General features: G+C 48.0%; 1 non-coding gene across 1 annotated transcript; it reads right to left on the bottom strand.

Moving 5' to 3' along the window:
- Nucleotides 1-13,299: 13,299 nt before the first annotated feature.
- Nucleotides 13,300-13,371, bottom strand: trnac-gca (transfer RNA cysteine (anticodon GCA)). Its single transcript has one exon. It is a non-coding gene; the product is annotated as a tRNA-Cys (tRNA).
- Between the last annotated feature and the right edge of the window lie 2,463 nt (nt 13,372-15,834).

The raw sequence follows: 15,834 nt of genomic DNA, 5'->3' as shown, positions 1-15,834 counted from the left end.
CCAGCCTTTTATGTGGTGCCTTATCAAAGGCTTTCTTCAAATCCAATGGCGCAGTGGTTAGCACCGCAGCCTCACAGCTCCAGTGACCTGGGTTCAATTCTGGGTACTGCCTGTGCGGACTTTGCAAGTTCTCCCTGTGACCGCGTGGGTTTTCGCCGGGTGCCCTGGTTTCCTCCCACAGCCAAAGACTTGCAGGTTGATAGGTAAATTAGCCATTATAAATTGCCCCTAGTATAGGTAGGTGGTAGGGGAATTGAGGGAAGGTGGGGATGTGGTCGGAATATGGGATTAATGTAGGATTAGTGGAAATGGGTGGTTGATGGTTAGCACAGACTCGGTGGGCCAAAGGGCCTGTTTCAGTGCTGTATCTCTAAATAAAATAAATAAACAACATCCACTGCATTTCCTTCATCAACCTTCTCTGTTATTACATCAAAAAATTCAATTAGATTAGTCAAGCATGATCTGCCTTTTACAAATCCATGCTGGTTATCCTTAATTAACTCAAACCACTCTAAGTGTCCATTGATATTTTCCCTGATTATCATTTCTGAATCCTTATCCAACACTGATGTTAAATTAACGGGCATGGAGTTGCTTGGACTGTCCTTACACCCTTTCTTGAATCAGGGTGTTATTTGCCACTCTCCAATCCCCTTATCCAGGGAAGATTGGAGGATTATGGCAAGCCCTTCCTGGAGGGAGTCTGGAGCGGTGGTGGACCTCTGAGGAACCAACTACCGGCGAGCCTATCAAGTGAGACCCAGGCGCGGGGCCTTCAATGACCTGGAGGGGAGTTGGAGAGGCAGCGGATCCTGTGAGGAACCACAATTCAGGAAGGATGAGAAGGTCATTGTGAGGGTACAGAGGAGATTACGTTCAAGATTTACCAGTTTATAAGCAAATGCAGAGGCAAGGAAAGGTGCAGGGCAGATCAAATAATAGGAAGCTGTGTTTGGTTGGAAGGCAGGAGTGATTAAATGACAGAAGAGATGATGGTGCAAGGCAAAAGTGGGAGCAAACAACATTTAGAAGGCATAGATACCAGGAGTGAGACTTAAACCCAGGCAGACACATGTCTACTGGATTTTAAGTCCAACACCTTAACCACTCAACCATCCTGATGCAGTAGCCAAATCCAACAAAATGAAATTTAATGTGATTCAGGTGCCATCTGGCCTTTTACAATCTACAATTATGACTCATCTCCCACGCTAAATTGGACCCTTCATGATCTTATAAACCTCAATCAGATCACCCCTCAGTCTAGGTTTCTCTCAGATGTGGGATCCCAACTCTTTTAGTCTAACTTGATAACGAAGATGTCTTATACTGGGAATTAGTCTAACGTCTCTCCTCTGTACCCTTTCCAAGGCCTCAATATCACCCATCATGTGAGGAGACCAGGACTGGACACGATATTCCATGTGAGGCCTGACCAAGGTTTCACAAAAGGACAAATTCGGGACATCTCAGATACTGAAGGAGTCCATGTCCAGAAGCAGCAAGACCTGGACAACATTCAGGCTTGGGCTGCTAAGTGGCAAGTAACATTCACAATACATAAGTACCAGGCAATGACCATCTCCAACAAGAGAGAATGTAACCAACTCCCTTTGACGTTCAACAGCATGACCATCGCTGAATCCCCCCACCATCAACATCCTGGGGGTTACCATTGACAGAAGCTTACTGGACCATCCATATAAATATTGTGGCACCAAGGGTAAATCAGAGGCTGGGAATTCTTGGAATTCTGCAATCAGTCACGCAGCTCTAGGCACTTGGTGAAAAGCTCATCAGGAGAGCTGGTGCAATGGACTGATCAGGTGTGCAGAAAAGTGGCAAATGGAGTTCAACTCGGAGAAGTGTGAAGTGATGCATTTGGGGAGGTCAAGCTGTCAAAGGAATACACTATTAGTGGGAGAATACTGAGAGCTGTAGAGGAAGTGAGGGACCTTGAAGTGAATGTCCACAAATCCCTGAAAGTAGCAGGACAGGTTGATAAGTTGGTTGAGAACGCTTATGGAATCATTTCCTTTATTAGCCGAGGTATAGAATATAAGAGCAGGGAGGTTATGCTGGAACTGGATGAATCTTTAGTTAAGCGCCAGCTTGACTTCTGTGTGCAGTTCTGGTCACCTCATTACAGAAAGGATGTAATTGCACTGAAGAGGATACAAAGGAGATTTACGAGGATGTTGCCAGGACTGGAAAAATGCAGCAATGAAGAAAAATTGGAAACCATAGAAACCATAGAAAAATTACGGCACAGGAGGAGGCCATTCAACCCATTGCGTCCGTGCAGGCCGAAAAAAATCTAGCCGCCCAATCTAATCCCACCTTCCAAAACCTGGTCCATAGCCTTGCCGGTTACAGCACTTCAGGTGCATGTCCAAGTACCTTTTAAAAGAATTGAGGGTTTCTGCCGACACCACCATTCCTGGCAGTGAATTCCAGACACCCAGCACCCACTGGGTGAAAAACTTTCTCCTCATGTCCCCTCTAATCCTTCTGCCAATCACCTTAAATCTGTGCCCCCTGGTAATTGACCTCTCCGCTAGGGGAAATAGGTCCTTCCTGTCTATTCTATCTGGGACCCTCATAATTTTTTACACCTCTATTAAGTCAACCCTCAGCCTCCTCTGTTCTAAGGAAAACAACCCTAGCCTATCCAATCTTTCCTCATAGCTACAACTTTTGAGTCCTGGCAACATTCTGGTAAATCTCCTCTGTACTCTCTCCAGTGCAATTATGTCCTTTCTGTAATGTGGTGACCAGAACTGTATGCAATTCTCCAACTGTGGCATAACCAGCATTTTATACAGTTCCAGCATTACATCCCTGCTTTTGAATTTTGATTGAAATTTGATTGAAATGTACAAAATTGTGAGGGGCCTGGATAGAGTGGATGGGAAGGGCTTATTTACCTTATCAGAGAGGTCAGTGACTAGGGGGTCATCGAATTAAAGTGATTAGTAGAATGATTAGAGGGGAGATGAGGAAACGTTTTTTCACCCAGAGGGTACGAGGACTCTGGAAATGAGTGCCTGCAAGGGTAGTTGAGGCAGAAACCCCCTACTCATTTAAAAGGTGTCTGGATGTGCACCTCGAGTGCCTGAACCTGCAGGGCTACGGACCAAATGTTGGACAATGGGATGAGGCTGGGTGACTCATTTTTTGACTGGTGCAGAGACGATGGACTAAGCAGCCTCTTTCTGTGCCGTCGACTTTCTATGATCCAATGCAGACACGATGGGCCGAATGGCCTGCTTCTGCACTGTAACAATTCTGTGATTCTTGACTCTCCAAAACTTGTCCATCTACAAGGCAGAAGTCAGGATGAGTGCAGCTCCAACAGCACTCTAGATGCTCAACATCATTCAGGACAAAGCAGCCCATTTGATTGTCACCCCATCCACCACCTCCATTCTCTCCCTCCATCACTGACACACGGTGGCAGCAGTGTGTACCATCTACAAGATGCAATGCTGCAACCCGCCAAGGCTCCTTTGACAGCACCTTCCAAACACAAGACCTCCACCACCTTGAAGGACAAGGGCTGCAGATTCATGGAAACACCACCATCTGCAAATTCCCCTCCAAGTCACCCACCATCTGATCTGCAAATATATCGCTGTTCATTCACTGATGTTGGGTCAAAATCCTGGATCTCCCTTCCTAACAGCTCTGTGGGTGTACCTACACCACATGGAGTGCAGCAATTCAAGAAGGCAGCTCACCGCCGCCTTGTCAAGGACAAATGGGGATGGGTAACAAATTCTGGCCTTCCCAGCGTCACTCACAACCCATGCAAGAATATGCCTCATCTTATACTCAATTGTCCTCTGAATGCAGCCCAACCCTCTATTTGCTCCAGCTATCACTTCACAGCATTGCTGCTGTAACTTTAGAGATCTGTGCACTAGAACATCCAGATCTCTGCTCAAAATTATTTTCTTTCTCCACCTGCTTTAATGTTTTTCCCTGAAGGGTGTATGAATGTTGAGCATTCGCCCTTGTCCACATGAATAACACTGCACTTACACAATTTAAACATCATTTACCAGTCATGAACCCAATCTCCCAACACATGAAGATCAGCCTGAAACAGTCGAGTATCGTCTACAGTCTGAACACTCGCACAGATCTTCAAATCATCTGTAAATTTACAGATGGTGCCCCCGACACCTACATCCAGATCATTAATAGAAATAGTAAAGAGCAACAGTCCCAACACCGATCCCTGTGGGACACCACTGGTAACTGGTCTCCAAACAGATCCAGATCCATCTGTAACTACCTTCTGCCTACGTCCTGCCAGTCAGTTCCCAATCCAGCTCAATATATTACCACTGATACCAGGGACTTTAATCTTGTAGAGAAGCCTCTTGTGTGGAACCTTATCAAAATCTTTTGGATGAGATCAGCTAATTGAACACAGGCCGGATATTCGGCCTAGTCCTGTCCTGCTCTGTGTGTGGGTCTCAGGACTACACAAGGTGAGATCAGTTCACTGAGCACAGGCCCTTCCTGCTCTATATGGTGCTCAGTACCTCATCAAATGAGAATAACTAACAAAGAACAAAGAAAATTACAGCACAGGAACAGGCCCTTCGGCCCTCCAAGCCTGCGCCGATCCAGATCCTCTATCTAAACATGTCGCCTATTTTCTAAGGGTCTGTATCTCTTTGCTTCCAGCCCATTCATGTATCTGTCTGGATACATCTTAAAAGACGCTATCGTGCCCGCGTCTACCACCTCCGCTGGCAACACACCACAGGCCATGGAGCCTCGGCCCATCCTCCCCTGATTGTGGTTCAGTGCCAACCAGGTCAGATCAGCTAATTCAGCACAGGCCGGAGATGGAAGCTGGACCTTTCCTGCTCTGGGGACTCCGTACCATACCAGGAGTGACGAAGTAAAATACCACACTCCGGGGATGGAGCCTGTGATTTCTCTGTTCTGTGTGGGGCTCTGTGCAACACCGTGCGAGATGAACTATCATCCCTCAGGCTGAGGAAGGAGCCTGGGCCCAGTCTGTTCTGTGTGGCTCCTACCACACTGGGTGGGATCAGTTAACTCAACACAGGCCATGAATACAACCAAGCCCTTTCCTGCTCCGTGTGGCTCAGTATCACACCAGGTGGCATCAGTTAACACAGCACAGACTGGGGCTGGAGCCTGGGCCTGTCCTGCTCTGTGGACTCAGTAACACAATCTGTGAGATGAACCTTTTTAGAAAGACTTTAGTGTATTTAACTCTGTCCAACACTGTGAGGCAGCTTTCTGTGTTTATAAAAAGTGTAATTTATTGACTGGTCTCTTGGATCAAACAGGGTAACAGACAGAGGTCTGTGTGCAGAGGGTTTGGGGGTGAGCTCTAATTCCTAACCCTTTCTGGATTGTGAGGAATAAAGAATGAATGAGAGAGAGAGAATGTGGGAGAAGGGATGATGGAAGAATTTGTCCTTGAACCTGATTAAAAGTGGCTCAAACGCAAGATAATATTAAGATATCAAGAGCAGAACATTAACATAATCTGAGTTCCGCGATCTAGTCGGGTCCCATTCCCCTGAAGAGAGGAATGAACGGGTGAGGAAATTCCACCTGGAGTTATATTTGTCTCCAATGAAGATGAGTTCATAGTGAGGATGGAATAGCTCAGTTGGGAGAACACTAGATTGAAGAACCAGGATACAATCCCTGGTTTCATCAGTTTTAATTTGGTGACTCCTTCATTTTAAGTAGAGAGAATCAGAGGGGAGATTTTCCACTCTTGATCCCATGGGCTGAATTTTAAACTAACGGTGCGGCTCTCGGCAGAGGCACCGGAAGCAGGTGTCGTCCCCACACGAGTGAAATGTGGCCGGCCGACCCCGATCACGGAGCAGCCGACCAATTAATGAAGGGGAGACGTGGGGCCCGTGGAATCAAGGACCAGAGGCAGGGAACGAGGTACCGATGGCACCGACATCTGACACAACGGCAGGTGCTGGCACCATATTAAAAGGGCTGCCAGCCCTGCATTCACTGCTGCCTGGTTTAAAGGAGTGTCTTCCTGAGAACCCTCTGCTGTCCCAGGACCCGTTCTGCTGCCTCTGCTGCCTGATGGGCAAGGAGCTGAACACGAACCTGCAGCGTCCATGACTGAAAGAAGACACCAGGTGGCCCCATGGTTTAGCGATGTCTCCCTGCATGTTCTCCTTCAGGCTGCAAGGGAAAGGCGGGAAATCCTCTTCCCCAGGGGCAGGAGGAGGAGGCCTGCCCACCTGGCCAAGCAAGGTTGGCTAGAGGTATTGGGGGAGGTCAGCAGCTGTGGGTTCACCCCCAGGACATGGATCCAGTGCAGCAAGTGGGTCAATGACCTGATCCGGGCTGCTCAGGTGAGAACTCTAAACAATTTGGACCCTTTGGACATTGCATGTGGCAGAGTGAGAGGGAGTGTTTGGTGGAAAGGGAGTGACCACCCAGTCATGTGTATTGGGGAAGGGCAGCAGGACATGCTGCCTGAGGCTTGGCTGCATTTCAGTGAGAGGCGCACGTCAGTCATTGCATAACCTCACACAGTCCCTCGAGAGGGGCCGCATGCAGGAGACTTATGTGTGTCCCCATCATGGACTGCTGGACTATCACCATCAGAGATGTTGGGCTTGTCCCCGCTGGGAGACTAATTTTGTTCATCATTGTGTCTGCAGGAGAAGACAGCCCACAATTGGAAAGAGCGTGTCAAGACTGGCGGTGGAGTGCCTTATCTCCAATGTCCTCATCCCGATGGAGGAGGAGGCCATGGAACTGGCTGGGCAGCAAGGCAGCTGCTCCATAGCTGATGGAGAGACAGGGAGACCTACCCAAGAGAGTGAGTGAGCATCTCCTGGGGCACAAGGGAGCATCTGCTGCAAAGGAGCCACACTGCTCATCTGTTCACCACTGCATCAATGGAGCTGCACAGTAGGGGTGGTTGGAATGTCCCGATGGGAAGACCCTAACCCTTCAATGTCCCTGTTTTCACATGCAGGCCCGGATGAATGACAAGAGCGAAGAGCTGGAGAGACTGGGGGACAGCCGGACACCTCTGAGGAGGAGGAGGGAGCCTCAGAGGGTGCACCGTCACATCATTCCCCGCATCCTCCACCAGCACAGAAACTCTTACACGGTGGGTATCCGATCGCGGTTCGATTCGAGCTCACAAGCTGGTGAGCACATCACAGACAGGCGCGGGCAGCTGACGGAGGCTGTGACAGCCGAGGCCACTGACAGAGGGAGGACTGTGGGATGCCAGGCCCATGCTGAGTCCTAGGCTGATGACGTGCCTCTGGTGTCACCGGTAGCACTGGAAATGCTGCAGCTGCAGCGAGAGGTCAGGCAACATCTGGCAGAGATGCCAAAGGCTATGTGTACTCAAGCAAGGATGATGGAGGAGTCCATCCAGGCCTTGGGTGCTGCACTGTCTCTGATGGGGGTGTGTCTGGCTTCCTCCATTGAGAGATTGGTGACTGTCATGGAGAGCCAGATCCAGCCGACCAATCAGTGGTTGCCGGAGATGTTCGCAGACCTGCACTCCATCACTTCGTCCATGAGCTCGATCCAGTGGTGACAAGGTGAGAGGGGGGACGAGGCACCTGAACTCTCCACCAGGTCCACGTCCCTCTCAGGTCAGCAGGGAGGTACAAGTGTGTCTTATAAGGTGGAGGAGCAGCTGGCTGCTACATCTGGGGTCTCCTCTCTGGGTGCTCATGGTGTGGACAGTAGCTCCAAAGCCCCTCTGCCAGTGACACCAGTGATGCCAGCACCTCCATCATCCTCGATGACAGAGGGGGTCCCTGTACCTGTGCAGGAGGAACTCAGTGTGCCAGGGCCCTCCAGGCCTCAGGCAGTGAGAGGACAGCCGCCAATGTCATCCCAAGCCATGGGGCAGCAAGGTCAGCAGCCTGTCTCCACCTCAGCTGACAGAGCAGGGGGAAAACCATGTAGGAGCACCCGGAAAAGATTTCAGAAGAGCACCTAGATTCACTTTGGGATTCACGGGTGAATGTATATTCCAGATGGATGGGGTTGCGTTTGATGTCACATGGAATAAAGAAATGTTGTTCTCTCACTATGTCTCCTTCCTAGTGTTGATGCCCTTTGGGACTCCATTTAAATACTTCCTCCCAAGGGGCTGGAAGTGAGAGACCAAGCCCCGAGCTCACAAAGCTTCGGCCTTTCCACTGTGCAATGTGTACCTGGGCGCTGCAGTACAGAAGGAAGGAGGTGACAACAGGGCTGCTGAAAGCTAAGGCTTTATTGCTGTGGTTCCAGAAGGGGAGGTGGTGGCGTCGTGGTAATGTCACTGGACTAATAATCCAGAGGCTCAGGCTAATGCTTTGGGGACATGGGTTCGAATCCCACCATGGCAGATGGTGAAATTTGAATTCAATTAATAAAAAATCTGGAATTAAAAGCCATTCTAATGGTGACCATGAAACCATTGTCAATTGTTGTAAAAACCCATCTAGTTCACTAATGCCCTTCGGGAAGGAAACCTGCCATCCTTCCCTGGTCTGGCCTATATGTGACTCCAGACCCACAGCAATGTGGTTGACTCTTAAATGCCCTCTGAAATGGCCTAGCAAGCCACTCAGTTCAAGGGCAATTAGGGATGGGCAATAAATGCTGACCTAGCCAGCGATGCCCACATCCCACGAACGAATAAAAAAAAATGAATTTTTAAAAAGGGGGGTAAGGCTCAAGGGAAACGTGCATGTATAAGGGTGTCTCGTGTCTCTCTTGGTGGCTTTCCTGCTGTGCCTGAGGCCCTTCATCTGGCATTGCCTGGCATCCTCCGCATCCTCATCATCAGAGGAGGCATTGCACTCCATGATATCCTCACTGGTCAACACCTCACCCCTCTGTAGTGCCAGATAGTGCATTGCACAGCAAACCACCATGATACGTGAGACCCTCGCTAGGGCATACTGAAGGGATCCACTGGATTGCTCTCGGCACCTGAATCTCATCTTCAAGAATCCAATGGCATCCTCGATGGTCGCTCGGGTGGCAGGTGTTGTACCTCTCCTCTGCATCTGTGCGTGGGTTCCTCACAGGCGTCAGTAGCCATGTCCTCATTGGGTAGCCCTTGTCCCAAGGATCCATCTCTGAAGGCACATGGGGGTGGGGGCACGGAAAAGTTCTGTCACCTGGGACTGCCTTGCTATACAGGTGTTGTGGCTGCTTCCTGGGAATCATGCATACGCCTGTAGGATACATTTGCGGTGGTCGCAGACCAGTTGCATACTGAGCAAGTGGAAACCCTTCCTGTTGAAGGCTGCTGGCTGGTCTACAGAAGCCTTGATGGCCAAGTATGTACAGTCAATGACACCCTACACCTGGGGGAATCCAGTGATGGTCCCGAATCCTATAGCCCTCTCAGCTTGACTGTTTGGATCAAAGCACACATAGTCGCCGGCCCTCCTGAACAGGACATTGGTGATGTTGATGTACTGATTCACCACAGACTGTGAGGTTATGCACCTATCTCCAGTGGATCCCTGCAACGATCTGGTGGTGTAGGAGTTCAGTGGCACAGGGACACTGGCATCAGATGCCCACCAAGACCCATGGGGCCAACTGCACCATGGCAGAGAGATCAGTGACGACCTCCATGGAGAGGTGCAGTCTGCGGAGACACTGTCACTCGGGCATTTGCAGGTAGTTGAACCTCGGCTGATGTGTTCCTCTGCCTCCTTCTCCAGCCTTTTGTTCAAGGCTGGCCCTCCTGTGGGCCCCCAAGCTGCTGTGGTGCCTGCATCTCCCTCCCTCTCTCTCATAGAGTCATACAGCACTGAAACAGGCCCTTCAGCCCACCGAGTCTGTGATGACCAACAACCACCCATTTATATAATCCTACATTAATCCCATATTTCCTACCACATCCCCACCATTCTCCTCGCACCCACCTACACTAGGGGCACTTTACAATGGCCAATTTACCTATCAACCTGCAAGTTTCTGGCTGTGGGAGAAAACCAGAGCACCTAGCGGAAACCCACGCGGTCACAGAGAGAACTTGCAAAGTCTGCACAGGCAGTGCCCAGAACTGAACCCGGGTTGCGGAAGTGCAGAAAGTTTTAGATCAGACATGCATCAAGATCGAACAGGCTTGGAGGGCCAAAAGTCCTGTTCCTGTGCTGTACTGTTCTTTGTTCTTTGTCAGGCTGCGGTGCTAACCACTATGCAGCCACTGTACCTCCTCAATGGGAGCCTCGAATCCAGGGTGAATGAGGCCCATGACAGGTTAGCCTTCCCTGAGTGCAAGGCCTTCACAGTAAACAACACCCAGCCACCTTTACCTCACTTGTCACCCTCAATGAGGTGGCACTGCCCCAATGGCACCCTGGTGTGGCTCCGCCTGCAGAGCTGCCACCTTAGCCCCCAATCCTGACAGTGTTTCCCGATGCCCTTTCCCCCTCCACCCTTGCTGCCAAGTGATGCTACCTCACCCAATGGCTTCCTAGTGAAGCCAACACTCAGCTCCCACTTCCCAGTCACCTCCTTTAACCAGGCGAGGCTGTCAAGCCCCGAGGTTCCCATGTGCCATTGTTCAATTGGACCCAGTGAATAAAACTGCTGACAATCAGATTTAAACACCTGAAACACCTTCTCGCCATGTGGATGTGAGAAGTCCGCCCTCCATGTCAGCCGCCGACAAAAAGATCCGGTCCGATGTCTTCTGTCCCTAGTTCAGAACAGATTTGACAGAGTTAGAATCATAGAATGTAACTTTTATTCTGGATGAGTGAGAGGAATACATCACACTTTGGGGCTTTTGTAAGAGGATTTATTGATAAACCTGGGATTTGAGAGGAAGCTGGTTCATGGTTTACAGAACAAATTCAGCCCCTGGGGTGGAGCCAACAGCTGCACCGTCCAATAACAGACAGGACGGGGACACTGTCTCAGGCCCAGTGAGCTCAGTCGATGAAAGCATGAAACTCCGAATCTCAAGCTTTTGAGTTTGAGCCCCATGGTGGGTGTTTATTTTTCCTGTTTCGGCTGATTTTACAGGCATTCTCCAGCTCTGAATTCCTCGGCAGTGAATTCAAGGAGTGTTTGAAATGAGATTCAACAGCATTATCTGAAAGTCTCTCCTTGATTCAGGACTCTTACCTCTCTCCAGCATCTCACTGCTAAAGATTGAACTTTATCTCATTTCATTCTCAGCTGGGGGTCACTGTGGATCAGTGAGACTTCTGACTGTCTCTCCCTTCACAATCTATCAGTGTTGAGAAAGTAATGGGGAATATTACTCACATGTTGTAATGTTTTATAAACACTTGAGTGTATTTCACGCTGTGTCTAACAGTGTGAGGTCCCCCCTAGTGTGTCAACTTCCTATGTTTACCAACACTTCAGCACAACATTCACATAATGTGAGCTCTGAGATCTGTTCAGATCCCATTCCCAAGAGTTGGAAAGTGGGATTGGGCTGGATCGCTCTTTTTCAGCTGGCACAGACACGATTGCTATATGGTCTTCTTCTGTGCCATAAATTTTCTCCATTTTCTATGTTCTATAAAGTGAGGTGTGATTGGGAGGGGCAATTCCACCAGGGTTATATTTTCTTCCAAAACAATGGTGGCACAGTGGCGCAGTGGTTAGCACTGCAGCCTCACAGCTCCAGCGACTCGGGTTCAGTTCTGGGCACTATCTGTGTAGAGTTTGTAAGCCACACAGTCTGTGGCTGTGTGGGTTTCCGCCGGGTGCTCTGGTTTCCTCCCACAGCCAAAGAAATGCAGGTTGATAGGTAAAATTGGCCATTGTAAATTGCCCCTAGTGTAGGTAGGTGGTAGGAGAATGGTGGGGATGTGGTAGAGAATATGGGGCTAATGTAGGATTAGTATAAATGGGTGGTTGTTGGTTGGCACAGACTCGGTGGGCCGAAGGGCCTGTTTCAGTGCTGTATCTCTAAATAAATAAATAAATGACACAAAGGATACTTCACTGTGAGACTGAAATAGCTCAGTTGGGAGAGTGTTAGACTGAAGATCTCTGGTTCAGTCTGGAGTTCCGTCAGTTCTCCTTTATTCTGCATTGGCCTTTGGTTTCGATCCTCGAGCTGCACAATTTTTACTGAAATTATTTACCCAGCATTGAAGGATTGGGTTGGACTGGAATAGTGAGACATCAAGGATGGGAAATATTTATATCTTCTGTATTTAGCTTATTCACTACAGAGTGTTTCCTGACAACACAGAGCATGTGCAGAGCGATCGTCGACATCATCAGTGCATCCAAACATTTGTCAGCTTGCCAGTATGAATCTGCGCATGTGTGCACCGACGTCATCACGCACCGACACAAGACGGAATTACGTCCAAACATTGCCTCACCCCTCAGTGGCTGCGATCGTCATTTCCATTCCCCACAAAATACCCTGCTTCGGCCGCTCACTCCCGGCCTCGCTGCTTCTGTCCCCTGGACCGCTGCCATCCCACCTCCACCTCAGTTTAGCTTATTCACTATCTCATTCCGTCCTTTCCCCCAGCTTTTGACTCTCTCGGGGCCTGGTGAACATTTGATTTGATGCAATTGTCCTAAACTGAAGCCTTTCCACATCTCTGGGCGGTCAGATACACTCTGTCTGTTTGTTCCTGCTTGTGACCATTAACGGGAACAGCCGCAAATTCAACCTTTATCAGCAAACGGAAGATTATTAAAATGTATTCTGGATTACTCCAGCCCAGTGACAAAGAGGCAATGGATGTTATTCAAAATAAGTTCTCTGACATTCTGTGTGCATCTAAAAGTTGGATTTGAAGTGTTAGGAAAACATGTCAAAGTAATAACTGAACATCTGCCAGCACTTACGGCGTTCAAATCCACAGCCTCGGTGTTATTAACACTGCGTTCTCGTCAACTGAACTAAGGAGCTGTGCAGACGGAGCCGGGTGTGGGATGAGACCCACGCTGGGTCGTTTGTGTTTTACTTCGCACACTTGCTGACAGAGTTATTGTATAAACAATGGAGATAGCACATCCCTGAAACATTGTTCCGATAGAAAACTGAGAAATAAGAACTGAGCGTGGAAATTGAACGGATCCAGAAATAAGAACTTTAATCTATTAAAGTCGATTTTGAAATTGAACAATACACGAACAGTTCCGAAAGGTTACTGACCCGAAACATTAACTCTGCTTCTCTTTCAACAGATGCTGCCAGACCTGCTGAGTGGTTCCAGCATTTCTTGTTTTTATCCCAACAGAGCGAACTCTCTTCTGATATAAAATCCAGCAGCTTGAGCTGCTGTAAAATTTCACTGAGCCTGACGTGATTTGAACACGCAACCTTCTAATGTGCAGTCAGACGCGCTACCGTTGCGCCACAAGCTCACAAACAGAGAGCTGTGTCCCATTCTTGATAGAATCACTTCTTGTTTCGATTCAGTGAATTGCAATTTAATTCAATCCTCATCTGCTCTCCACTCTGTCAGTTCAATACTTTATTCAAACTGATACTTGGAGTTCTGTTTTACAGGGTGTCTTCTGTTTAAGTATTTACTGGACTCACTACTCTGATTAATCAGACTTTTTGCTGCTAACTGCTGCTTGATACAAAGTGCCCATGAGTTCAGGAATTTCTCCTGGGGAACTGAGTCGGATTTGGCTCAACCATTAAATCCACAAAGTTATTGTCACTGCTGCTGTGCAGGATTTAAAGGAAGGGATTGACCCAAAATGGTTTTAAATGATTACTGACAAATCAGGGCAAAAGGCAGGGCTGACTCCTGTCCGAAATACTGATCAAAACTTTCAGTTTTAAGGAGGTGATGGAGTGTTACAGGTGGAGGAGTTTAGGCAGGAATTCCAGCACACCAGGCTTATATAAATATTGCATCATTTTCTCATGTACCTGCTATTGGACCAGAGGATTTTCCAAAATTTTACATCAACATAAATAAGGTTATTAGAAGCAAGTAAAATATCATTAAAATGGTCCAACATGTTCTGGATTGTTTTCTCTAATACCAGCTGTACAATCACCACAAATTTAATGTAGCTTCACACGGTGGGATTGCGTGTTCCAGTTCTATAAATGCACTTTGAACCCAATAACTTGATTTATTTCTAATGGGTTGGCTGGAGGTACATGATCATCTAAATATTTAAGAATTTTATGTGAAATGAATGCAAGGAAAAGCATTAGGGTGTGATTTACTGGATAACAGCGGAGCTGGCAATGTTTGGGAAATACTTGCTTGCAGCCAAAGCACACATTCACAATTTGGAACTGTGTGACAATGAATCCTAAATGAGGAAAATAGACTCTGCCTCTGTCACCAGGTGGGCTTAAAACACCAACACTACAGGTAATAGCTGAACACACTAACCGATTGTATGACAGAGTTAGTCGCTATCATTAAGTACCCTGAGCCAGGGTGGCAACGAACAGATCTCTTCCCCGTTCCACACGATTTCCGACATGTTCGCTGTACCTTCTACTGTGAAAACAGACACAAAATATTTGTGTAAACTCTCTACCATTTTCTTTCTCCCCACAATAAATTTCTTGTCTCTGCATCGAAGGAATCTGTTTGTTATTGTTGAGCTTTTTGTATACTAGTAAAACCTTTTATAACTTGTTTCTTGACAGTTTACTCTCAGATTCCATTTTCTCCCTCTTTATCAATTTCCTACTCCTCATTTGGTGGTTTTTTAAAAATCCTCCCAATTCTTAATATTAATATTAACTTGGCATCAGGTGGCAGGACTGTATCTCCAACGCAGAAGTCCTCAAGGCAGCCAACATTAACAACAACAACAAACAAGAACAAAGAACAGTGCAGCACAGGAACAGGCCATTCGGCCCTCCAAGCCTGCGCTGATCTTGATGCCTGCCTAAACTAGCACCTTCTGCACTTCCGGGGCCCATATCCCTCTATTCCCTTCCTATTCATATATTTGCCAAGATGTCTCTTAAACGTCGCTATCGTATCTGCTTCCACCACCTCCCCTGGCAGCAAGTTCCAGGCACTCACCACCCTCTGTGTAAAAAACTTGCCTTGCACATCCCCTCTAAACTTTACCCCTCGCACCTTAAACCTATGTCCCCTAGTAACTGACTCTTCCTCAGCATATACACCCGACTGAGCAGCGGCACTTGAGATAGCTTGGCCATGTGAGCCGCATGGAAGATGGCAGGATCCCCAAGGACGCATTGTACAGCGAGCTCGTCACTGGTATCAGACCCACCAGCCGTCCATGTCTCCAATTTAAAGACGTCTACAAACGGGACATGAAGCCCTGTGACATTGACCACAATCGAAGAGACTTAGCAGTTGGCAGGAAAAAAGACAGAAATGTAAGGAGAGAACCAACTGTGTATCAGCCTTGACAACCAATTTTATCTGCAGCACCTGTGGAAGAGTCTGTCACTCTAGAATTGGTCTTTATAGCCACTCCAGGCACTGCTTCTCAAACCACTGACCACCTCCAGGTGCTTACCCACTGTCTCTCGAGACAGGGAGGCCAAAGAAGAATATTATCTTGTGTTTGAGACACTTTTAATCAGCTTCATGGACAAATTCTTCAATCATCCCTTCTCCCACATTGCTTCTCCCTCTTTCATTGATTCTTTATTCCTTACAATCCAGAAATGGTTAGGAATCAGAGCTCACCCCCGAATTCTCTGCACACACCCCGCACCACCATCCACACCCCACCACCCAACCGTCTTTTACCCTGTTGGATCCAAGAGAGCACTCAATAAATGACACTCTATATAAACACAGAGAACTGCCTCACAATGTTGGACACAGAGTGTTTATAAAAGGTATTCACAGATCGTGTTACTGA

Source organism: Heterodontus francisci, unplaced genomic scaffold (genome assembly GCF_036365525.1).
Source record: "Heterodontus francisci isolate sHetFra1 unplaced genomic scaffold, sHetFra1.hap1 HAP1_SCAFFOLD_43, whole genome shotgun sequence".
Lineage (NCBI taxonomy): Eukaryota > Metazoa > Chordata > Chondrichthyes > Heterodontiformes > Heterodontidae > Heterodontus > Heterodontus francisci.
Note: the sequence above shows the minus strand (reverse complement) of the source record. Positions and strands in the feature narration are given on the sequence as shown.